The 26,249-nt window shown below is 42.4% G+C and overlaps 1 protein-coding gene across 4 annotated transcripts in view; it reads right to left on the reverse strand.

Moving 5' to 3' along the window:
* Positions 1-26,249, reverse strand: part of PIK3CB (phosphatidylinositol-4,5-bisphosphate 3-kinase catalytic subunit beta) — a 98,358-nt gene that overhangs the window by 64,804 nt on the left and 7,305 nt on the right. For 2 of the 4 annotated variants that reach the window (XM_072143331.1, XM_072143333.1), the window contains exon 2: positions 3,935-4,052. The exons of 1 other annotated variant lie outside the window; for it this stretch is intronic. The gene's annotated coding sequence lies outside the window, so the exon portion shown is untranslated. Of the gene's footprint in view, positions 1-3,934; positions 4,053-24,946; positions 25,195-26,249 lie in introns of those variants that run through there. One more of the 4 variants, XM_072143332.1, reaches the window with a different exon arrangement.

Below are 26,249 nucleotides of genomic sequence, written 5' to 3' on the forward strand. Positions count from 1 at the left end.
TATGTATAGTATATAATCTTGGACAAGAACCCCCAATAAAAGTAAGCATTTTGTTTGGTTCTTCCTTATACATAAGTCAATACACAAACATTGCAGTGTGAACAGAGACCGAGTGGGGCATGAACTCTACACACAATCCTCAACACATGTTACATATCTGCTGTGCACATGAATCCCACATATAATGACTCTATTAAAAAAAATCCCAAATAATACAATTTTTGCCTTTTCGTGACCCTGGATGACCTATTTTAAAATGCCTGATTCAACTAAAAAGGTGAATTTCTGCAAATCTTTAACCAAGTCATGAGCGAGCCTGTAATAAAACCGGGACACAGTAACATGATAATGTAAACCATTATACCACTGACTAAATGCAGAGGTTCACATTGGTTAAACATACTTTATGGAATATAATGAAATAAAGCAAAAATACCGTACTATAAGAAGAACATCGAGAATTATTGCTGCCTATGGAAGTGATTGGATCTGAGGGCTCCTTTACTTAGCATAACGTTAATAATGTAATGCTCATATACTGGAAAGTGGAGAAGCCCTTTAATTTCCCAGTAGCTTCTGTGAATACAATAAAGGTAATTACATAGAGTCTCCTTCTATGACATGAGAAGTTGGACCCCCACAAGCTGATCTGATACTACCTCAGCCCTATGGAAAACCCGAGAATGTAATGTATCAGTGAGAGTATTCTATGCTTGGGTCTATGGTGATTTCCTCCCAGTACTTTGTGTATTAAGAGGCTGGTGGTAAATACATAAAAAGGATGTGGTTACTAAAAGCGTCATCCACTTCCATCACCTTGTAGCAGCGGTCAGAGACGATCCAGTATTTAATATGATGGCACTGTGCGATGCTCTGCAGAAGTGTCCCTTAGTAGAGATCGATGCAAGAAGCTACATTACTAGGCAACTGTTTATGTCGGTAAAGTCAAAATAATTTTTACTATTAAAATAAAAGAGATGGTGCTGAATTGTGACCACTGAGGGGAAAGTGGTGACTATTCTGAAGTAAGGATAAAGAGGTTCCTCTGTGATAATGTGATAATTGGTGGAGTAGCCTTGTGCAAAAGGGAACCCGTCACCAAGTTTTACACCACTAAACGAATAGTCTACTCAGGTCAGGTATGAAATGTCCTTTCTAGAATGTGAAATGTGTGTCATATTAAAGATATATATCTCATCTTTTAGATCATCAGGCTTATGGCTTTGTGAGCTGCAGAACAGTCAGCTAAATACAGAGTGGGAAATGCAAGTTGCAGATAAAGATCCAGTTCCCGTCTATTTTTTGGTCCAGTTCTGTAGCTCACAGAACCGTAAGCTTGGGATCTGAAAGATGAGATTCTTATCTTTAATATGACACTAGCAGCATGTATATAGATACTATAGAACTAAAGATTGGGGGGATGAGAAGAGTCATATTTGCCTGACGTTGGGGAGGATGGTTTAAAAGTAAATGGGTGAGATTTCACATTAAAGAGATTATAAATTCTAAAAATGACATTTCATCCCCTACATGAGGGTGCTGGAAGTTTAAAAGGGTAATACGTGGTGACAGGGGATGTCCAGTCACAACAAATTATCCCCAATCTACAGAATAGGGGATAACTTCCTCTTCAGTGGTGTGACTCCCACAGACCATGCGGATGGGGGTCCTTGTACCCCAAATAGCAAAGCTGGTCACACATGCATCTGTCTGCAAAGGGACAGCCATAAATAGTATTCAGCAACTACCCCCAGTGCCATAGAGAATAGGCTAGAGAAGACGTTTCTGTGGCTACTGGGAGGGAAGTGGTCTCTGCATTCTTTTTTTCAATTAATCAATGGGGTTCATTTACTTAGGGTCGCGGATTGAACTTTTGTCGGGCTGTTCGTCTTTTTCGGGATTTGGATGGCCTAAACAGGTATTTAACAGGTGATTCGGACTGAGCACGGGATTCAATGTTCAAATTGTGTCGCAAGAGACTTACATGCACCAGGAAGAAGAAGGTGAACTCCATCGGACCTGAGCGAGGAAGCGACACATGCCGAATATTCTAACAATCTTAGTGAATCGCGGCACACTGCATTATTGTCGGACATTGCACTTTCAGTGAACTCCGTTGGACTGCCAATGTCTTCTGAATGGGCTGCATGTATCTACAATGTGCGGCTGAGAAATGTTTTTCTTATTTTGTTATTTGCCATTAAAAACAAGTATCATCACCAACAAAACAAGAACAGGTATCGAAACTTTACACCTAATTTATACGCCGGGACTACAACCAAGAATCACATGGCTTTTTAGAACATTACTTACCCTGGCACCCTGTAACAAAATGTTCTTTACTCTTAAGCACATTCCAATAAAGGAACACTAGGCAGCCTGGGATGGATGAGTGGGTAAGGTCTGGAAAGGTCTTTGCTGCCGCTTGCCATGAATGTTCACAAATGGTGTAAAACGTATATCAAGCCCCAGACGAATCTTAACAATGGCTTTAACCAAATTAAGTGGTCCGAATTAAAGCCATGGCAGCTCCTCTACAATCACAACCAGTAGAGAGTGATGAACATGAGACAAAAATACTAAACTTTGTAATCCAGCTCACCTTCTATGTTAAACCTTCTGTGTTCATTAATTGAAGTGGCCAGGCTGGTGCAGCTCAGCTGCTCCGGCTCCAGAGATGCTAGTTTGCAGCCCGAAAAACCGGAGGGGCTCCAGCACTGTCTTGGTGAATGTGAGGCGACAATGTCATATAAAATCCATCTTTTTTTACTCATGTTAAAAAATATATACGGTATGTGTTAAGACCTCACTACCCAAATATTGAAGATCTGTCCTAAGGATAACTAATGGGACCCATTTTTGCCAATAAATGTCCCCCTTGGACCACAGTTCATCACTTCCATTGACCATGGAAGGTCACTTTCTTTGTTTTCTCCAGCTACAATGAGGATGAAATGGGTTCCATGACTCATTCCCCCACCCAGAAGTTTTAGTCAGACACATGCCAAAACCCTGAAGTACCAGAGAGAAGCAGGATCTGAAAGCCAGAGCAGGGGAAATACATTTTCTTAGTTTTTTCCACCCCCTCACCAGCCATGTTGTTGTTTTCAATGCAATTTCTTATCCAGATCTTACCTTCACACTTTAGCCTGTATTGGCATCCAGAGGATGCCAATACAATTTAATTTAAAGCAATAGACTCCCTCCACTGCCATCTTGGAAGGAGCTACGTACAAGGAGCACCACTCTCCAGATATAACTTTGTTTCGCACCCTGAAAATACACAATCCCTATTTACAAGAAATAGCCGGCTGACCACCTCTTAAGGACAGAAGTCATTTACACCCGCACTTCTTAAAAGTTGAGAACAGAACATGACGTATTGCACTAGCTAACAGAAGAGGGTTTAAATGGGAACCTGGCCTTATAAATCACAAGCAATATGTTCACAAGCTGAGCAGCTTCTAGATGATCTTTCTCTAATGGCCCAGTATTGTGGCATCATCCAGAAAATCAACTTTGAAGTGAGATGTAAATTGGTTTTATGAAGTCAAGGAGGCGGAGAGTTTAACACTGAAGTCATGCTTTCCCTGCCTCAAAACACCCCCTTCACTGTAATTGACGGTTCTGCATCCTGGGACATTATTGACCAGATCGCCTGAAGTCAGGCGCATTATGTCAATCACATTGGAGGAGGTGTTCAGAGACAGGAGTTAAATGTTAAACTCTCCACCCCCTGACTTTATACATCCAACTTACATCTAACTTCCAAGATGATTTTCTGGGTGATGCCACCACACTGAGTCATGTAAGAAACATGCTCTAGAAGCTGTTCAACTGCTTGACAACATAACGGTAGTAGTTTATTAGGCCAATTTCTGATGACAGGTTCCCTTTAAACATCTAAATATCACATAAAAGCATTAGGACTTACATTAGTTTGTGGCTTCTATTCAGGACATATAGCTCCTGGTCTCCATTCCTGAGGTCAGCTGAGCATAGCAGCGAGTCCTGCTCCAGATACGGGGATTCGGCAGGTAAATAAATGGGCTCTGTAATGAAGGAAAACATACATGCAAATACTTGAGTGTCATGCCCACAACAGGGTGTATGTTTTATATACATAGTCAAATCTGTGCCACCTCCACTATTTCCCAGAGTATTAATTGATAAGGCATCCAGACTTTTTTCCAGGAGCTGGTAATGGCATCATTCTACTTTCCCGTAACAGCACAGGGTGAACAAGTCCAAAAATAATTATTGTTTTTCTGACCGCTCATTATTCCAGCGATCTCGTGGCAACAAAGAAACAATAATAAGAAAAAAAAAATATTCGCTGAGCAACGGATATAATCTGCCCTGGAACAGGATCAGCACAAGCCAAAAAAAAGACTATTAAAGGGAGTAGTAATAGTGGCAAATAGTCATGAGAATAGAGAAGGATTTAAAGGGAACCTGTAAAATGTAAATGTAAGGCAAGCAGAATGAAATACTGATGGGTTCCCTCATTACAGACAACTCAGTTGTAGTCTGAGACCCTGGACTGTTCCATAGAGAACATACAATATGTCACCTTTATATCAATAAACACTACATAAATCACCTTCAGGATAATAAAACATCAATTTACAAAATCATAACATGAATTAGTCATGTCCTCGCTAAAATTAAAAATGTACAATAAGTTTGGAATTAGGATCAGGGGTGACCTGTGATACACTGACTGTGGATGTGTGATTTTGGAGGTAGAGACTGTAATAGTATGTCTGTGCAGCTAGAGACTGTGATAGGCTCCTCAGTACATCATAGGGAAATTGCTAAAAGGGGTGTGGTTTTCCTTATCCCATCCTGGAAAACTTTGCATATTTTCCCAGCATCCAACTAGTGGAGCATCCATGGCTATAAGACTCCACTCACCTACATGGCAGCTAGACACTGACTGGGGTTGTGTGTCTGTGCAGTTAGAGACTGTCCACGTGTGAAGTTGTAGTAAAGAAAGATAACAAATAGGAGTAACTCTGTCTTATTAGTAAAATAATTCAGCTATTGGGTGCCCCATGTAGACAGGACTTTGGCTGTGTGTGGTTGTCATACTGTTTCACCTTAGTGTGACTTTATGTGATCAGCTACTTTTTAGCCAATTAAAAGGGTTATCCCTATCAGAAACAACCCTTTCTATAGTGTCTAAACCCTTTATAGCAAACCCACTACCAGGAATGTCATTCTTTAGCTGGTGGCAGGTTCCAATGGCCTATGTTATGTGGATTTAAAAAAAAATGCCTTTGTCATAATTCTGAATCATTTCAGTAGTTTATATAAGTTTTATTCACATTACGTGTCTACCTGACAGCAGTGTGTGACGAGTCCTGGCCGGGGGCATCTGCTGCGGCATGTGTCAGTCTCCTCTCCTTCCCTAATTCCTGTCATGTGCATATAGCAGTCAAGGGGGGGGGATGGTGTGGAGGAGAGGAAGAATGCATGAGAACACACAGGCTGCAGCTGCCCCTCCCCTGGGACTCACCACAGGCAGCTGTCAGGGAGCCAGGTAATGTGTATTAAACTTCAGAATGCTGGTAAAGGCATTTTTAAAATCAGCATAGCCTGAGCTATTGGAACCTGTCACCAGCTAAAAGTGACATCCCTCATGACAAGTTTGCGTTAAATTAAAGACATGAAATAGTTTTTCTATGCTTTTCCCTTATTTCCTAAAAAAAAAAAAAAACTCCATATAGTAATAAAGCTGTGCAGCTGACCAGATGGCTGTGGTTTTACACCTTAAACAGCTAAAGGAAAATGTATCTATACGGAGAAAGAAGAGGAGGAAAGGAAACATGCAAAGAAAGTGAACGAGAAAATATCATTATATTATTACATTTGGGGAATACTACCGTGATACAACACATTTAACCACATGATTGTCTATGGTCAGGTGTGTATTTTTGTTAAAATAGTAGTTCTTGGAAACGATAAACCGCAATCACAGATACTTTAAGACTTTAAAGTGTAAAAATAACACTATTTAGCTGGTTTAAAATCAGATTGCATTACAAAAAGACCATGGACTTTAACTGCACTGTGTGAATGGATTGACATCCCCCTGAGGCCTAATTGGAGAGAAAAGACCCCATTGATCATTCTCTGATTACTATTGACCCTGATGGGTCCTATATAGAATTATCAAGGTGATACAGAGTATCACACATGGTTTATGTTTCCAATAAGATGTATTCACACATGGCAGATCTGTCCGAATTTTAACCTTGGTACAATTTATCTGAATCCATGTGTTTCCCACCAAAAGATCCCCATTGAGATGTACTGTGTGTAAAACAAATGCCAGCAGATCTGCAGCGTGTGAATCTTGCCTGTCCACATACAAGTAGATCATAATGTTTAGGAATTGCACCACTTTCACCCCTTTACCTGTATATACAATGGCGCACAATCCAGAAGCAAAACGCACACAGATCATATGATTCGCAATGTGACATTCAATGAGTCAACACGAAGCAGGTTTATGGCCCAGCATTAACCGAAATATCCCTAATTGTTTCTTAATGGCTCTGTAACTCCGACATCGACAAGGCAGAGGGTTTCTCTAATGAGCAAATCTTTCCTGGGGCTCCGCAGAGCATCTCGCTGTCTAATAAACAGCTGATCTGCGGAATATCTCCTCGTAGAAATGTTTCCGCTCCATTACTCGCAATGTGAACACGGCGGCTTGTTTTATTGAAGAGCTCGAATGACTTCCTATTAGGACATACAACATTGATTGGGATCTCGTACATCCCGCAGATCCCAACAGACTTGTGAAATGATCAATATACTAAGTGCGGCTCAACTGGATCTACGTCCCGAGTGGGCAAAGACACTCAACTACCGTCCAGCCCAGTCTCTAATAGCGACTGATGTCTGAGCTATACTAAAAGTATATAAGAGACACAAAAAGCAGACAAGATCATTATTAAAGGCAGTTAAGCACATGGGCAACCTATGTAAAAGATTGGCCAACCCCTTTAAGTAAAAGCCCCTAGAATAGTTACCTTCATTCAGCTAATAATGTGAACTCTAAAATAAGGTCTAAGAAGCGTTCTTAATGGAGCAAATGAGAGGAAATAATCCTTGAATCTTGTGACCCAAAAATGACAAGTGTTTCTACTAACGGTGATGCCACACATAGCGTTTTCAGTCCGTTTAAAAACACGTCCTTTTTTTAAAAAACACATCTGTTTTTTTAGGGTGCGGTCACACGTCGCGTTTAACGCATGCGTTTAAAAACGCATTGCAATAGCTGGAGAGTGATTTGCCTAATTAAACAGCTGCTAACACCTGTGTTTACAAAACGCAACCGTTAACGCATTGTTAACGCACACGTTAACACCGCGGTTAACGCATGCGGTTGTTAACGCATTGGCAACGCATGCGTTAACATCACGGTTAACGCATGCATTTTGTAAACACAAGTGTTAAGAGGTGTTTAATTAGGCAAATCACTCTCCAGCTATTGCAATGCGTTTTTAAACGCATTAGTTAAACGCGACATGTGACCGCACCCTTACAGTTTACCATGCGTTTGGCTGCTTAGAACCTGTTTATCTATTAAGATAATTGGGGAAATGGTCAAAAAACGGATGTGTTTTAAAACGGACTGAAAACGCCACGTGTGGCATCACCCTAAGGTCACAATCCCGGCTGTCTCCTTTTCCGTGCGCTGTGCCAGCCTTGTAAACAGTATATATTTTTTAGGCGGCTTTCTAAGGCAAATATTTACAAAGTGCAGCTTATGTCCCTATCATATTTTCCCACATGTCGTGCGGCGCTGCCAGCTGCTCCGGCTTTCTGAGCGATCCACGGCTTGTACTGATCATTCAATTAGCATTGAGCGGCCAATCTTGTTTGGATGGTCGTGACCAGGCCAAGACTCTGCAGCTTTACAGTCTACTGGCTGTCGGGACTCGTCTTGCTGACCTACTTTCTACTGTAAAGATCCAGAAACAAATGGTCACATTCTGCATAATAAAGCCGTCATTTTATAGGAGCTGATCTGCTCTGCAGACAATCTGCAAACACATAGGCTGAAGAAGGAGTAGACTCAAGAGGTTTATGCATCATTTTCTAGTGTCACCCCCTAAATTATCAATATTCGGTCATGTCCATGTGTCAGTACAGCAGCCCATGGAATCTTTTCCATTAGAATGTGTCTTTAGGAAAGAGCGGCTTCCATCATACTTTATTTTAAAGGGAAGTTTACATTACTTTAAAGGGAATTTACTGCACCAATTCACCAAAATAAAGAACCTTCTGCAAAAGGCCACCTCTTTCCCTACCTGGGCCAGTATTTCAGAGGTTTCACTGTACATTATTCAGTATTTACTAGTCGTCCATATATAAGCTGTGCGTACACACACACCATAACTGTGCGGATACATAGAATTCCAGGAAAGTTTATCATGTGCAAATATTCTACACATTGCTGTAAAATGTTAAAGTGTGACCAATGGTCAATAAATAGGCCTGTTCTTTACATTCAGGGAGTGACGCGCGGTCTGTTACACAGTACTGTACATACGTAATGGAAAAGACTTGACTTTCTATAAAATGTACATAAAAAAGGCCATAAAATGATATGCATGTTATGCAGCGGATGTTTTCTCTAAATGAACAGATATAGCACAAAAGAAAATAACAAAATATTCCTTTCCTTCAGAACCTCCTTTACTTTACTGTTGAAGCTATGAAAACGCTGTGCCCCAAGTAACGGTGCCTCCTTCGCAAGACAACTGGCAGGAGCTACTAGCTCGACAGTTTATGGGTCATCACATTTATCATATGCTGGAGCTAAGTGCCAAGTTCTACAGCAGGTCTGGCCTTGAACGGGTGCAAGCTACAGCTTTTAGGTAGACGCCGGACGGGAACACCCTGTGCAGATCCACATGACATGGACAGGCCTAAGCAGGGAAATAGGTGTAATATCTAGGACAAAACGATTATTAGAAGCCCTGCTCACTGACTCAGTGACCCCTCGGCCAGGGGGGAAAACGCTGTGCCCCAAGTAACGGTGCCTCCTTCGCAAGACAACTGGCAGGAGCTACTAGCTCGACAGTTTATGGGTCATCACATTTATCATATGCTGGAGCTAAGTGCCAAGTTCTACAGCAGGTCTGGCCTTGAACGGGTGCAAGCTACAGCTTTTAGGTAGACGCCGGACGGGAACACCCTGTGCAGATCCACATGACATGGACAGGCCTAAGCAGGGAAATAGGTGTAATATCTAGGACAAAACGATTATTAGAAGCCCTGCTCACTGACTCAGTGACCCCTCGGCCAGTCTCACGATGAAGATGGAGAAGATCAGCAAGAAAATAAAGTGGCTGGTCCAATTCTTAATATGAAGCACAATTGAAATAGGTCTTGTTCCACCTTCAAAACAAGCAAGCCAAATATTCACGCTGTTGCTATATTTACCATCTATAATCTGTGTGCACTATATAAATAAAGGAATTATTAATAATTATGGTATGTCGGGGAAGGTTGGAATTGTAATATTTACAACATATATGTGTAATATATATTTCTGTACAGAGATCCACAGACAGGGGAATGTGACACACAGGCTTCTATTTCCTATTACAATGTATAATCTTTAAAGGAACTCCTAGAATATTTTTATAATATTAGATACTTAAAAAACTTACATAAATGTGTTAGGTATTCAAGGCTAGAGGTAGACCAGCCCTGGGTGATCAGCTACAATCCTTTCCTACAAAATTAGTGGGACTATCGTTGACTGGTAAGTGAGTGCTAAGAGAGACCAAACAGGTTATTATGAACTGCAATAAGGTTGCAGTCCTGCATGATACATGTAAGAGTAAAAGAACTTGACACTTGTCGCACACTTTGGGATATCTTCAAATTCGAAGCTTTAGTTCCAGCAGAAAACAAGTGCAAACAACACAAAATAAGAATGATCAATGCGTTTCGACGCTCCAGAATCCTGACGCGTCTGGATATAAACCATTGCATTTGAAGATGTGTCCAGAGAATGGCGAGTTCTTTTTCTCTTACAAGTATATGTGGATACTTTATTTCCAGTATAAAACACGTCCAAACAACACAGCATAAGAATGATCAATGTGTTTCAACGCTCCTCGTTTTAGTCAGGATTCTGGAGCGTCAAAACGCGTTGGTCATTCTTATGCTGTGTTGTTTGCACATGTTCTATACTGGAAATAAAGCATTACCGGTAAATTTAAAGATATCCGGAAGTGTGCAGCGAGTGCCGAGTTCTTTTACTCTTACAAGTATATGTCCGTTGGCTGTGGATTACAATTTTCATGCACCGCGCTACTTAGTCGGTTCCATGAACAAGGAGTTTGAGTGAGCTGGTCTTTTCACCAACAGGTGATCATGTTTTATGTTATTTGTAAGATACAAAGGTATGATTTACAAAGCAGGTCTCTTTTTATAGATGCCTATGTGAAATAGCAGTGATGACATGGATATGGGCCTGAGTGCCATCATTAATCATTACATAGCCAGGAAGAAAATGCTAAATTATTGCCAGGGAACAAGTCAAGCAATGTCATGCCCTGAGATGACCCAATATGCAACCTATATGTATGCACTGGAGCCGTCCGGACAACTACGGTTAATGGTGTTCAATAAATACATACAGTTTCCACCTCTTGTGATGTAATATCGCTACATCTATGACATCACCACCTGTTCTGAGGTCTTACAGGGAAAACAAGTGCTGAGTATCATGAATAATCACATCACTACAGCACGTTTGTCATTTGCATCCCCTCAATGACTTCAGTGATTTCACCACCTCTGAATACATCAATAATTGCAGGGAATAAAAAAAAATACTATTTCGATACAAAACTGCTAAATGAGTAATGTAAAATATCTAAATGAAGGGAATCTAAATGATGATTGTCCTGGAAAATACACAATAGAGGCAAAGCGCTTCCTGCCATTGAGATTATAGAAGATGGAAATATCGGGCAGGTACCGCCACTAGACAATGTCAAGTACTTATAATGGCATGGAAATCCGGCAATCTCAGAGGACACGGCTCAGTGCTCACATTTACAGTTTAGGAAGCACCATCAGCACCAAGAATGAGGAGATGTTGAAGCTGCACTAAAATAAAAATAGTAGCACCCTTCAACATTGCTCTATGGGTTGGGTCCAATTTAAATCTGTCAGGTCCAGAAATTCGTTTCCATTTTGGTGACTTGTATACATGTATACTGACGAATATGATGACTTGCTTTGACTGTAAAGTGTTGGTGTTTTTTAGTGGTCTCTGGTTACGCTAGAAGTCACAGCTGCAACATGAAACATTAGGCAGAATGTGGTGTAACCACATAGCAGAGGAGAAGTCCCTGGCACTGAGTGGAGCCTAGGGGTGGTTCATTTGTGGTCCTGAAGGAAAAATGTTGTGAGAGATCCTGGAATACACCAAAGACAAGGCACCATATGTAGAGAGAGACAAGTAACATTTCATCCTCATAGACTGTAAGCTTGTGTCACCCCCTCATCCTTATAGACTGTAAGCTCTTGTGTCCCCCCCTCATCCTCATAGACTGTAAGCTTGTGTCACCCCTCATCGTCATAGACTGTAAGCCTGTGTCACCCCTCATCCTCATAGACTGTAAGCTCTTGTGTCACCCCCTCATCCTCATAGACTGTAAGCTTGTGTCACCCCTCATCGTCATAGACTGTAAGCCTGTGTCACCCCTCATCCTCACAGACTGTAAGCTCTTGTGTCACCCCCTCATGCTCATAGACTTTAAGCTCTTGTGTACCCATCATCCTCATAGACTGTAAGCTCTTGTGTCACCCCCTCATCCTCATAGACTGTAAGCTCGTGTGTCACCACCTCATCCTCATAGACTGTAAGCTCTTGTGTCACCCCCTCATCCTCATAGACTGTAAGCTCTTGTGTCCCCCCTCATCCTCATAGACTGTAAGCTTGTGTCACCCCTCATCCTCATAGACTATAAGCTCTTGTGTCACCCCCTCATCCTCATAGACTGTAAGCTCTTGTGTCACCCCCTCATCCTCATAGACTGTAAGCTCTTGTGTTTCCCTCATCCTCATAGACTGTAAGCTCTTGTGTCACCCCCTCATCCTCATAGACTGTAAGCTTGTGTCACCCCTCATCCTCAAAGACTGTAAGCTCTTGTATCACCCCCTCATCCTCATAGACTGTAAGCTCTTGTGTCACCCCCTCATCCTCATAGACTGTAAGCTCTTGTGTCACCTCCTCATAGACTGTAAGCTCTTGTGTCCCCCTCATCCTCATAGTCTGTAAGCTCTTGTGTCCCCCTCATCCTCATAGACTGTAAGCTCTTGTATCACCCCCTCATCCTCATAGACTGTAAGCTCTTGTGTCACCCCCTCATCCTCATAGACTGTAAGCTCCTGTGAGCACGGACCTCACTGCTATTGGTTCATATGACTGTTTGTACTCTGCAATGTAATATTATATTTGTATATGTTCCCTATAATAAATATAATTTATATAAATAAAGATTATTTTGACTATGTGAACCAAGCAGGATGTAAGCAGATAAGGAAGAAGTGCCTAAAGGTTAAAGGGAATCCGTCAGTAGATTTAACCACATAAAGCTGCACACGCTGTGAGGCTGAGCCATGTTTGTTAAGAGTGGTAAGAACTGTGGAAAAATACATTTATATACCAGGATTGTAGCTGGACTCGGTCTACTGAGGTGCACTGTTGTGGGAGATCCCTTCACTGAACACAGCACCTCCCTCCCGCCTCTGTCAGCTGAGAATATGTCACATTAGAGCTCAAATGATTCTCAACATGACACAGGAGCAGAAAGAAAGGAGCCGACTTATCAGTATACAGCACCTTATGCTCTGGTCATATTCCAAGGACAGACATAAACAGTGACAATATTATTAGTCATAGTCCTGTAGAGGATGCATCGTCCCCACATAGTCACTCAGCAGTAAACAAGCCATCATCCATGAAAGCTAATGGAGATATTCTGCGGAGAATTTCACGCCTCACAATCCCCGGCAATATCATTTATGGAAGATGATACAGAATACCGATTACATCACTTTTGGGGTTGTCCAGGGATTGACGACCTATCCTCTAGATAAGCCATTAGACAATGTAACTACAGGCACGGCTCTACTGCGCTTAGGCCTGAACGCTTCTAATAGCCTTTAGTAGGCTGCCGGCTGTCATGGCGAAAAATATAGAGGCACCCTGCACTCTTATTACCTCAGACACAGCTTCTAATTACACCAAATATGGGTTTAAATGGGTCGTCTCCTAACCACCGGAAAAGGTTACCATCCATGTAACGACATGTATACAGGCAGTCCCCGGGTTACATACAAGATAGGGTCTGTAGGTTTGTTCTTAAGTTGAATTTGTATGTAAGTCGGAACTGTATATTTTATCATTGTAATCCCAGCCAGAACTTTTTTGGTCTCTGTGACAATTGGATTTTAAAAATGTTGGGTTGTCATAAGAATCAGGATTAACAATAAAGCTTCATTACAGACACCACTAATAACTGTTATAGTTGTTTATTGTAGACTAGGACTAAAGTACAATAAATTACCAATATCCAGAGGTCTGTTTGTAACTAGGGGTCGTATGTAAGTCGAGTGTTCTTAAGTAGGGGACCACCTGTATTCATAATTTGATGTAAAAGGGGTTGTGCCAAGTTTCATTGTTATCCATTATCCACAAGAGGGGGTGTATTCACACGATAGGTGGGGCTTCCCACAGATCACAATACCAATGCTCCCACAGTAATGAATGGAGCAGCAGGGAATAAGCTCGAATTGGCTGTTAATTAATTGTTGATAATCAAATCGTTAACCTCTATATCAGCAATGGTGATAAAAAAAAGCTGGGAAAATTCTGATTATAATTGTAGCTTCCATTCACGTTCTCCAGAACACCAGGTTCTCTAGAACAGGAACAATCTCCGGAGCTCCACTGATAATCCTACAATGTCCGCAATTTCTTGCCCCCCCCCCCCCAGCCAAGGATGTCCAGCTCTGTCCACAGCATCTCCCTCCTCCTGTAGTCCCAGGGAGCCAAGGATCTCCAGTTCTGTCCACAGCATCTCCCTCCTCCTGTAGTCCCAGGGAGCCAAGGATCTCCAGTTCTGTCCACAGCTTCTCCCTCCTCCTGTAGCCCCAGGGAGCCAAGGATCTCCAGCTCTGTCCACAGCTTCTCCCTCCTCCTGTAGTCTCAGGCAGGCAAGGATGTCCAGCTCTGTCCACAGCTTCTCCCTCCTCCTGTAGTCTCAGGCAGCCAAGGATGTCCAGCTCTGTCCACAGCTTCTCCCTCCTCCTGTAGTCCCAGGAAGACAAGGATGTCCAGCTCTGTCCACAGCTTCTCCCTCCTCCTGTAGTCCCAGGAAGACAAGGATGTCCAGCTCTGTCCACAGCTTCTCCCTCCTCCTGTAGTCTCAGGCAGCCAAGGATGTCCAGCTCTGTCCACAGCTTCTCCCTCCTCCTTTAGTCTCAGGCAGCCAAGGACGTCCAGCTCTGTCCACAGCTTCTCCCTCCTCCTTTAGTCTCAGGCAGCCAAGGATGTCCAGCTCTGTTCATAGCTTCTCCCTCCTCCTTTAGTCTCAGGCAGCCAAGGATGTCCAGCTCTGTCCACAGCTTCTCCCTCCTCCTGTAGTCCCAGGGAGCCAAAGTTGCAGGTAGATTCCTTGTCTGGTGAACTCTCTGCAGGAATGATGGCCTGGGTGCCCACAGAGAGGGCTCCGAGTGCCACCCCTGGCAACCATTTCATAGGTTCACACCACTCCTCTGAACTTGAAATCATCCTTGTAAGGGATTTATGGGCACCGGCCAAGATGTTTCACCCCACAATGGTCAAAACGGGACAGAAAACAATGTGCAAGTTCACACCATACACTCAGACCAAAACCTGGAAAAATATACAAACTGAGCGTAAAGTGATCTAGTATCTAATACAAAACAACCCCAAAAACTAAGGATGAAAGCAAAACACACTTCAAGCTTTCTCTTGCCAGATTAGGTGCGAATTAGGCACAACATCAGCTTCTATATTTATTCACTTTCCTTGCCAAAATTCACCTGTGTGCATAAGGTTTTATTTGCAATGGTGGTGGGAATGAGCAAGTGGCCGCCATCTGTAATGTGCAAAAACCATCAAGGAAATGAAAGCACAGATTGTGTTATCAGCCATCACAGAAAAACACTAAGCACGAAGCAATCTCTGCAATGTTTTCATCTGTCATTTCCCTATTTTCATTTTGAGGAGAAAACAAGTCATGGACATTCTAATTAGAAATAAGCCGTGGCATATTAGAGGGCTGACTACAAGCAATTCACAGGCCCGGTGCCAGCTGCTGGCACAACATTGCTTCAAAACAAGACTCACAAATCATGAGGGTTTGTATGACAACGTATGAGTAATCGTGTATGGCCGGTACATTACCGTCTGTTCTATCGCATAAACAAGCCTGCAAGGGATAAGTGATCTCATGCTGTCCAGACATGAATGTGTTACATCATACATAGATCACATCATAATGTACAGCAAGGAAATAAGGACCCTACTATAAATGTAGCTGAAAAAACATGTAGAAAGAAAACTAGCAAAGTAAATACTGGCACCAATGACAAAATTTGGGTAAAATTTCCAACCGAAAAAGCATTGGAACACATCGTCATTCTACCCAATTTTAAGACTTTCTAAAAATGCACTAACTTTGCCAGTGATATATGCTGCATGAGATGCCTTTAGCTGCTTCTGTTTGTATACTACAGCAGTGACTCCAGTGAGAGGGGTGGTGTTCCAAAGTGAACTGAATCCAGCTGCAATCCTGGAATATAAATACATTTTTCACAGTCCTTTTGCTACTAACAATACACACAAAGCTATGGTTACACATATCTCCAGGTCCAATACCCAAGACTGTGAATGGCCAAAACGGCCTCCTTTCAATGTGCTACAGGGCAAGAACGACATATTTTTATTATGCAATCTACACTGGAAGTCCACCCCACCGTTTTCTAAAACTTTGAATCAAAATGCTGGGCCTACACTTTTGATTTCCTTTCTGTCATTCTCCATTACAGGAGAAAACAGAAATGGAGAACTTTTACTTAATGGATTCCCCATTTAGTTTTATAGTCTATGCATGGTTATATTACAGGCAGTCCCCTACTTACGGACACCCAACTTACAGACGACCCCTAAATAAAGAGGGACGCCTCTCCCTCTGTGACCTCTGGTGAGGCTCTCTGGATGTTACTATAGTCTCAAGCTGTAAAGTGTCTGTAATGAAGTTTAATTGATAATCCTTGGTCCAATTACAGCTAAAAATCTTGAAACTCCAATTGTCATTGGGGCATAAAAAAACATTTTTCCCTAGACAGGATTTTGTGCAGTTGTCTATGTGTGGCAGGTTTTCACCAGTCGGATCTATAGCCCGGTGTATGTGCAGTGTTAAATGCCTTCCGAAGTGTGTGCTCTATGCAAATATACTGCACCAGTCACACGTATAACATCTGCCCAATTTCTGCCTTTTTGCGATGTTTTGGCACAGGAAATTCTCAGATACCTCAAACATAAAATTGAGCAAAAACTTCAAAATTGTGCAAGTTTGAGATAAATCTCCCCCCTGTAGTAGCAATGGACCCACATACACAACCTCCTGGTGTAGTTTTGCGATTAAATTTGCGTTCTTTTGAAAATTCTCAGATAAATGTGGTTTTGCATACTCTATGGTGTATTTTTTCCGCCATTGCGTGACTTTAGAGTTTGGTTTTTCTCTGGCTAAAATAAACGCGAAAACGATGTTTGCGCAAAAATTTGCGACAATTATACGCCAAGAAGCTACATAGGACTAATGATAAGTCTCCCTCTTTGTCTGGAACTATAATTTAGAACAATAATATATATATAGTTCCGACTTTCATACAAATTCAACATAAGAACAAACCTTAGACTGCCTGTACTTTAATGTAATTTACAGGCTGCGGCAGAAGCTTTTCTGTTATAGGAGGCATGCGAGAGGGTGGCCTCTGTACATGGACATCAGTGCTAATGGATCCTGAAATAGAAAACTATTAGTTTCCGTCACTTTCAACCTATAGAAATTGGATCCATAATTTATAACCATATAGATACTCCATGCTGAAAGACGGCTCTTCCCTGAGCTGTACACAGCAATATATGGGCAACGCCAGGTAATTCTGGGAGGTATTCATTAATAAATAGCAGGAAAAGAATGAAAGAATTTCCCCCCACTGGCAAGAACACTTAATACTATACAAAGAGTAAACATCCGTGTAGAATACAAGTGCACATTGCTTCAGGATGTATGGCGAGGCAACACCCCACCCTTAGGCTCCTGTCAGGTCCTACTGAATACATCAATTTAATATTGGTCTAAATGGCTCAATATTGGGCTGAAATCTTTGTATATGCTTCAAAACTGGAGACCCCGCAAGGTATAGTATAGGTCCATAGCAGGATATAGGCACTTATTAATGGTTCTGAACAATGTGAGATTACAGGAGATTAGATAGATAGATGTTGACACTATACAGATCTAATAATATACACACACACAGTACATAGATATATAGCGTGTGTCAAGACATATGCACCATTTATCACACATCATTATGAAACATCTGCTTGGAGTTGAAAGGGTTTATAACAAAATTTCATGGCAGGTGCCAGGCTTTTTGCATGGTGCTGAATCTGTGCCACCCTGTCCTCCTGCCAGCACGCTGCAGTCATAGACAATGCGGTGAATAGATAACTTCTCTTTACATGCTTCTCTCGTGCAGGGTATCTGACCCATGAATTCCTGCAAGGAATAGATGAGATTCCTGGGCCATGTGTAATGCTGGGGATAATAAAACCGTACAGTCAGATGGAAATTATTTTTTACTGTACATAAAAAGAGGTGACATGCCTAGTTCTGGCCCACTGACCCATTACAGCTATAAATATCTATAGACTATGTACAATGACCTGAAGAAGGTCTGAGCGTTGCTCCCAAATTTCTCTACTATTAGTGGGCAGAGAGCTGGCAGACTTAAAACGTTTGACAATTGGCATGAGATCTCTGTAGAACTTGAAAGATTAGCAGTGGATAGGTACCTGCGGCATTGCTTAGCTTAGTAAAAACAAAGTCAGGATATCCTCAAATACAACAGATCACGAACAAATTTAGGGTTTTTTTCCCCATACAAATTTTGAACCCAAAGCCAGTAGGTTGAAGAAAAGGAAGAGAAACAATTATATGTTATAAACCACTCTCCCATTGTGGCTTATACTTGGATTTGTCTTCAATAACTGCATTAAAAAGATGAACCTTGAAGGCCTCTTGTTTGGATCACATGTCAGTCATTTTTCCTCAACCGAACAGTGTGCATGCACTCAGACTCATCTAGAATGCTAGGAGTCCTTGCATCATTGTCTTCTACAGTGAGCAAGTTTTTAGAGGGAGAAATATGACCATAATGCTAGGAGTCCCTGCATCACTCTTCTGTAAGTTGATCATGTTTTTAGCATGAGAAAGACGACTACAATGCAATGAGTCTCTGTCCTGTACATTGATCATTTTTTCAGCATGAGAAAGATGGCTATAATACTAGGAGTCCCTGCATCACTGTCCTGTGTGATGATTATGTATTCAACAAGTGCAAAGGGGCTACAATGCTATGAGCCCGTGCATCACTCTACTGTACGTTTTCGGCAGGAAGAAGGGGACTATAATGCTAGAAGTCTTTCACAAACAATCATCCAAATTTTGCATTTAAAGGGAACCTGTCATCAACATTACTAGAATATTGTCAAGCAGCGTAACACCTTCTAGTTATGGTTTCTTTCATGGCCCAGTGTGGTGGCATCAATGTGAAAATCAACTTTGAAGTAAGCTGTAAATTGGTTGTGTAAAGTCAAGGAGGAGGAGAGTTTAACTCTGAAGTCAAGGAGGGGAAACTCTGAACGCCTCCTCCTCTGTGATTGACATCATGCATCGGACGTCAGGAGATCAGTTTGGTGATGTCTCTGGACGTTGGACCACAGACCACAGTGTAGGGGGCTTTCTGAGGAAGAGCGAGCTTAACTTCAGTGTTAAAATCTCTGCCTCCTTGACTTTATAATACAAATTTACATCACACTTCAAAGTTGATTTTGTGGATGATGCCTCCACACTGGGCCATGAAAGAGAAACAATCTGGAAGTGGTTTAGCTGCTTGCCGACATATTGGCAGTGGTTTATTAGGTCAATTTCTGCTGACAGGTTCCCTTTAAGTCTGGCAGATTTTATTAGCAGAATTAAAATCGCCCCCATCATCTGACCATGCAATTTGCTTAGTGATAACAGCTTTGTACTGGGGGTCTGGGGAGTCAGCAGAGATAAATGATCGCCCCTTGCGGTTCTCTTGTCATAAAGTAACCCAATCTGTAAGAGTTCATTCACATAGAGGTATTTGGAAATTTGGTATCAAATACCAGATAAAAACCCACTGTAGGGCTTAACATAATGGATTTTGACCGACATTCCTTATACTCCAAGCGGATTCTTCCCAGATCCTGCTTAGAGTATTGAAAATGTTGCTTCTTTTTTGGCAAGAAATGTCGCAAGCAGCTATAAGGCACCGCCGCCTCCCATTGATTTCAGTGGAAAAACTTTTTTTCCAACGGAAAATCCCATCATGTGAACGGACCCATAGAAATACAGATGTAGCAAAGATTAAGTTCCATCACGGTCACAACAATTTCTAATGCTACATCCAAAATGCAAAACCGGAAATAAAAATACATGGCAGAATATTTTCTACAGACTGATGTGAAATTAAATAAACCAAATCCAAGTTGTTGTTTGTCCAAGACCACAATAATAACACAGGGCATTCAGCTGCAAGACACTGAGCTCGAAAATAAGGAATACAGATGTTAACATTGAAAGGCCACAATGTTGTTTCCGGTTAGCGACCATGAGAAACAGTAAGGCAGGTCGGGATGTAGACCCATGGGGATCAAAAATAAATCGCTGCAGGATAGGTCTAGTGTTAGACTGAACAGATCACTTGGAAACGTATTTAGAACAAAAACAAATAGTTCAAAGAAAATTTACCATCAAAATCAAGAATGATAAACCAGTTACTCGTAGATGCTGTGACTGTGGTAATCTTCTTATATTTGTTATCCATGGTCTCCTTCCTTTTAAAATCAACTTTAAAAATTATGCTAATTAGCATGAAGAGCTCTAGAGCTTCTTTGTGCTGCAGCTTTACACTGTTACACTGTGCAGGAGCACTTATCCTTCCCACTGTGTAAGATGACATCATGTCATAGGGAGGAGGAAACTGCTGAGGGATCAGGGGGGGGGGGGCGGGAGTGAGACAGTCTAAAAGCGTATGTAGCTACAGCACAGAGGGGCTCTGGTATTGCCCTTCTAGCATATGAGCATAATTTTAAAAGTTGATTTTAGAAGGAAGGAGTCCATATATAGTCCACATATAAGAAGATTACCACAGTCACAGTGCCTGGACCTATGAGTATGTGTTGGTTTATCATGGATTTTAATAGTAGATTTCCGTGACCTTACAACTTAATTTTCATAACAGGAGGAAACAATGAAGGACTCTTTATTAGGCACACTCAGAACACACACAGTTGTCTCTCAAGGTGAGATTCTCAATTTATTGGTATCTTCAATGGTATAAAGTTTATGTTGACATGAAATAGAGACAAAGCAAAAACCTGTCATAGTTTAAGGGATGATTACACCCTGACTGTCAAGGGGAAATGATCAAGTCACGGCAGCCTGTTAGAGCAGGAGCTGTCAGCAGATATTCGCACTAGTGCTCTTCTACAATGTCAGTAGTCTGATAAGATCTGACCGGCAGGAGGCCTGGTCTCCTAGAGCGGATTCGCCCACTGAATCCTCCGTACTGCGGACCATGAAACCTGTAATCCAGGTTTTGTTCCTCAGGGGCTCACACTTCACACTTCTGCTATTTTTTCAGTTACACTTTTGCTTTATTAAAGAGGATGATGAAAACTAAATATGGAAGATCATCCGTTCCCCATAGAGTTATCTCCTGCTGTCATATTTTCCATCAATTATTACAGTCATAACTATGAAGTCCATTGTTTTTACAGCTCATAGACCGATATGGCTGATAAAAGGGTTTAAGTGAAATAGCGAATAGAAAAGTAACGCTTGCGAACCTTTTATTCTGGGGGACCACTGGTCTGTGAAAATAACCGGTGTGTAAATAGCTCCATTGACTTTAAAGGAAATCTACCATGAAAACCAAGCATGATAAACCAGGGGCACTTAGGGCTCATTCACATGGCCATTATGGGGGCAGTGATCTGGGGGCAGATCATGGCCCCCATGGACTTCTATGGCTCCTGGTCAATGCACAGTCACCGTATCGGGCAGAAGCACCACAAAATATAGGACATGGCGGGGCCAATTGTCTACCTCTGGAGGGAGGAGAAGTGAAGGGCACTCACCCCTCCTCCTCCCGGCCCTGTGCTCGCCTAAGATATGGAATGGGCGAGCACATGGCCATGTAAATGCCCCCTTACTCATAGATCCAGGCACTGTAACTGTGGTTATCTTCTTATACTTGTTATCCATTGCCTTCATTCCTTCTAAAATCAACTTTGAACATTATGGTATGGGCTACTGGGGAAGTTCCCAGAGTCCCTCCATGAACAGGCTGTTACAGTGTGCAAGGAGCACTTAACCCTTTCACTTTTGCTGAAACTCCCTGTGCAGTAAGAAGGGGCTCTAGGAGCCCTTCAGGCTCATTAACATAATTATAAAAGTTGCTTTTAGAAGGAAGGAGCCCATGAATAACAAATATAAGAAGATTACCACGGTCATGTTGCCTGAAGCTATAAGTAAGTGCCTCTAATTTATCCATGCTTGATTTTGATGATACATTAGGATTCGGCCTATGTTGTGGCTTTTAGTTAGACTTTCAATTTTCACCTTCCGCTCCCCATAGACTTCAATGACTGTAAGGTTACCTTCCAATACAATGGTGAAGAGCCCCCAACAAATATCAATAATTTATAACCTGGGCTGCTGGTTGACATGGTATTTGTCATGCGACTCAATCTGAAGCCTTGGTCCCAGAACTTGATTGAGCTCACATCCTCTAATAAGATCTCTACGTACATAGCCCCCCCTCCTCTGCGTGTACAATTTTTTTATCCATTTATATAACATAAGGAATAATATAACCAAGGCACAGTAATCTGCATTGTTTTCAAGGAATGTGAACAATATGGAGCCAGGGAAGCATCCATGTGAGCCTATTCTGCATCCTCCATCTGGATCATCTATGAAGTAGGTGGAGGAGAGGAGTGATGTCAATGGAACATTTCACATGGTGTGGCCTGAGGACACTTCTGAGATAACTTCATTCCTCTCTTTTCATATGCAAACAAAGCCTCTGACAATGGAAGGTCATCTGCTGACTATAGGAGCCACCAATATATAGTAGTCACTTATCAGTATAGTCCTATACAGACCAAGCATACTGATCACAACTGCAGCATGACTTGTATTACCAGCTAGAAGTCAGAACATATCCATCAATACTTTAGACTTCATATTCATAGGATTTATAAAAGTGAAGATATTAACCAATCACAGCTCCGGGATTCTGTAATATAGAATGTGGAGAGAATCCATTTATACAACCTACACAAATCCTTTTCCCACATACAGCAGCTGGAGTAGGTCACCGGAAAAAATGATGTGGTTAGAAACCAATAGGGAAATTCCTGAATTTCTTAGAATTCCATTGTGAAATATATTGCATGTAGTCGAGACTAAAAATCTAAAGTATAAAACAATCAAAATCTTAATTTCCTGCCCTCCTACCCCCGGGACTGTCACATCTCAAAACATAAGAAAAGACCAAATGTATAAAAATGATAAGTGAAATCCGAAAAAAGGATGGGTGGATAGATAATGGCCCAAACACTGTATGGAACGTGTAAGGGATTTTGTGAATAAGACAAGTATATTCAGTGTGGTGGGCAAGTACTAGGCATCTCTTGATCCGCACAATACAGAGGATATACACCAATTCATATGGATTCCAAAGAGGCTTCCATATAATCTGTCAATCTACCGTGTCATAAAAGTCAGGCCAGTAGTGGTCCCAGAGCTCAGAAACACTACCCTACATTTCAGACAATTTATAAAGCAATTGGTCATGAGGATTTAGGCCCACCAAGCCCTCCGCAACCTGTTATCCAGGACAGACACAGGATCACAATGATGTCCTTCTATTTTCTGGGAGATACAGCCTATAGCTGAACAAAAGAAATTGGATTCACACTAGTGAGAAGAGTCACACTGGCCGGACCCCTTCTTACTTGACTATTGTCCCTTACGACATGTGGCCTGACCCCTTCTGGCTTGACTAATGCCCCATAGGACCACTGGCTTGATCCTTCCATTCTTGACTAATGTCCCATGGGACTAATGCCCGACTCCTCCAGGCTTTACTAATCTCCCATAGGACCACTGGCCTAACCCCTCCAGGCTAGACTAATGTCCCATGGGACCACTGGCCTGACCCCTCCAGGCTAGACTAACGTCCCATGGGACCACTGGCCTGACCCCTCCAGGCTAGACTAACGTCCCATGGAACCACTGGCCTGATCCCTCCAGGCTAGACTAACGTCCCATGGGACCACTGGGCTGATCCCTCCAGGCTAGACTAACGTCCCATGGAACCACTGGCCTGATCCCTCCAGGCTAGACTAACGTCCCATGGGACCACTGGGCTGATCCCTCCAGGCTAGACAAATGTCCCATAGGACCACTGGCCTAACCCCTCCAGGTGTGACTAATGTCCCATGGGACCACTGGCCTGACCCCTCCAGGCTAGACTAACGTCCCATGGAACCACTGGCCTGATCCCTCCAGGCTAGACTAACGTCCCATGGGACCACTGGGCTGATCCCTCCAGGCTAGACTAACGTCCCATGGGACCACTGGGCTGATCCCTCCAGGCTAGACTAACGTCCCATGGGACCACTGGGCTGATCCCTCCAGGCTAGACTAACGTCCCATGGAACCACTGGCCTGATCCCTCCAGGCTAGACTAACGTCCCATGGGACCACTGGGCTGATCCCTCCAGGCTAGACAAATGTCCCATAGGACCACTGGCCTAACCCCTCCAGGTGTGACTAATGTCCCATGGGACCACTGGCCTGACCCCTCCAGGCTAGACTAACGTCCCATGGAACCACTGGCCTGATCCCTCCAGGCTAGACTAACGTCCCATGGGACCACTGGGCTGAGCCCTCCAGGCTAGACTAACGTCCCATGGGACCACTGGGCTGATCCCTCCAGGCTAGACTAACGTCCCATGGGACCACTGGGCTGATCCCTCCAGGCTAGACAAATGTCCCATAGGACCACTGGCCTAACCCCTCCAGGTGTGACTAATGTCCCATGGGACCACTGGCCTAACCCCTCCGGGTTAGACTAATGTCCCGTAGGACCACTGGCCTAACCCCTCATGGCTAGACAAATGTCCCATGGCACCACTGGCCTGACCCCTCCAGGCTAGACTAATGTCCCATGGGACCACTGGGCTGACCCTGTCCTGACTTGAATAATGTCCCAAAGGACCATTGGACTAACCACATCCAGGCTTGACTAATGTCCCTTAAGACCAATGGACTGACGTTTTCTGGCCTGACTATTTAGATTTTTTATTTGTTTTTATTTTATAGGCCCAATTTTTAATGCTAATTGTCCTGCACATGTGGTTTTACTAGAATATGTGCTAAAAACAGGAAACAATGTACAACTCTGGTAACGATTACAGTATATTGGGAGATAAATACTAAAAATATATTTTATATAACATCTCAGCCATCTTTACCTGAATGGGCACAGCCTTGTACTTTGTCACTCAGCCCTATGAGAGATCACCTTTGATCTAGTGGTATTATGACAGCGTTCAGGGCTTATCTTTACAGCAGATACAGTATGACAGGCAGACGGATCAGTAGCACAGAAGTCACTGGGTCAGTGTGACTGCGCTGGAAGCAGCCGGCGGAGCAGGTGGCAGCACTGACAGAGGTCAATGGAGGCAGAAGCTATTTAAATCCTCCGTCCTCGTCTTCTCAGCTGCTGAGACAGAAAATTGTACAACAGCAACAATACCCAGGTCTGCAGCCATCGGACCCCCCCCCCCCCTTAGTGAGGTGGCATCTGCATCATAATGTATGGAGATGTGTTAAAGTATTTCCCTAATCAAACTTCTGGGATTTACAGGAAAATAATATTTGATGTTAAGTCATCAGAATTCTTAAGTATTCTCAAGTCTGTTTTGAAATTACCCAGAGTCAATGAAAAAATCCACCATCTAAAAGTAGAAAATGGCGCGTACATATCATTTTTGATTAATAGGTTCAGGGTATTTTCACAGCCGGAAATATGCAAAAAATTATTAGCAATAGAATAGGGCAATATGAAGAAATTTTGGGGGTAAAAATAGTTTTGATATTTTTAAATCTATTAATATATAATTAAACCTGTATAAATTTGGTATCCCTGTGATCGTACCAACCCAAAGAATAAAGTAGAGGTGCCGTTTTCACACAGTGAAAGACGTAAAAATTGTGTTCACAAGGTGCAAATGCGTCAACATCTGCAAAGAGTTTGTATGTTCTCTCCCTGTTTGCGGGGGTTTCCTCCGGATCCTCCGGTTTCCTTCCACACTCAAAAAAAAAAAAAAATACTGGTGAGATGATTAGATTGTGAGCCCCATTGGGGACAGGGACTGATTTGGCAATTTCTGTGCAGCGCTGCGTAATCTGTGTGCGCTATATAAATAAAGAATTTTTATTATTATTATTATTAATGCGGATTTTCTACAATTCCATCGCATTTGGTATTTTATTCCAGCTTCCTAGAAAGCAGCATGAAATATGAAACACTTTCACTACAATCTGTTCAGCAAAAAAAAGCCTTACTACAGCTCTGTAAATTAAAACAAATGAAAAAAAAAAAAGGATTTTTAAAGATGGGTAGTGAAAAATGGAAAAACACAAAAACGAAAATGTGCACATGGATCAGAGAGCCATCTTTAGTCCCAGCGATATGGCTGAAACGCAGACCATATTTTGGGGACTGAATAGAATACACTCTAGTCTCTTCAGACCATAGGGATGGAGTAGCAG

Source organism: Engystomops pustulosus, chromosome 3, assembly GCF_040894005.1.
Source record: "Engystomops pustulosus chromosome 3, aEngPut4.maternal, whole genome shotgun sequence".
NCBI lineage: Eukaryota > Metazoa > Chordata > Amphibia > Anura > Leptodactylidae > Engystomops > Engystomops pustulosus.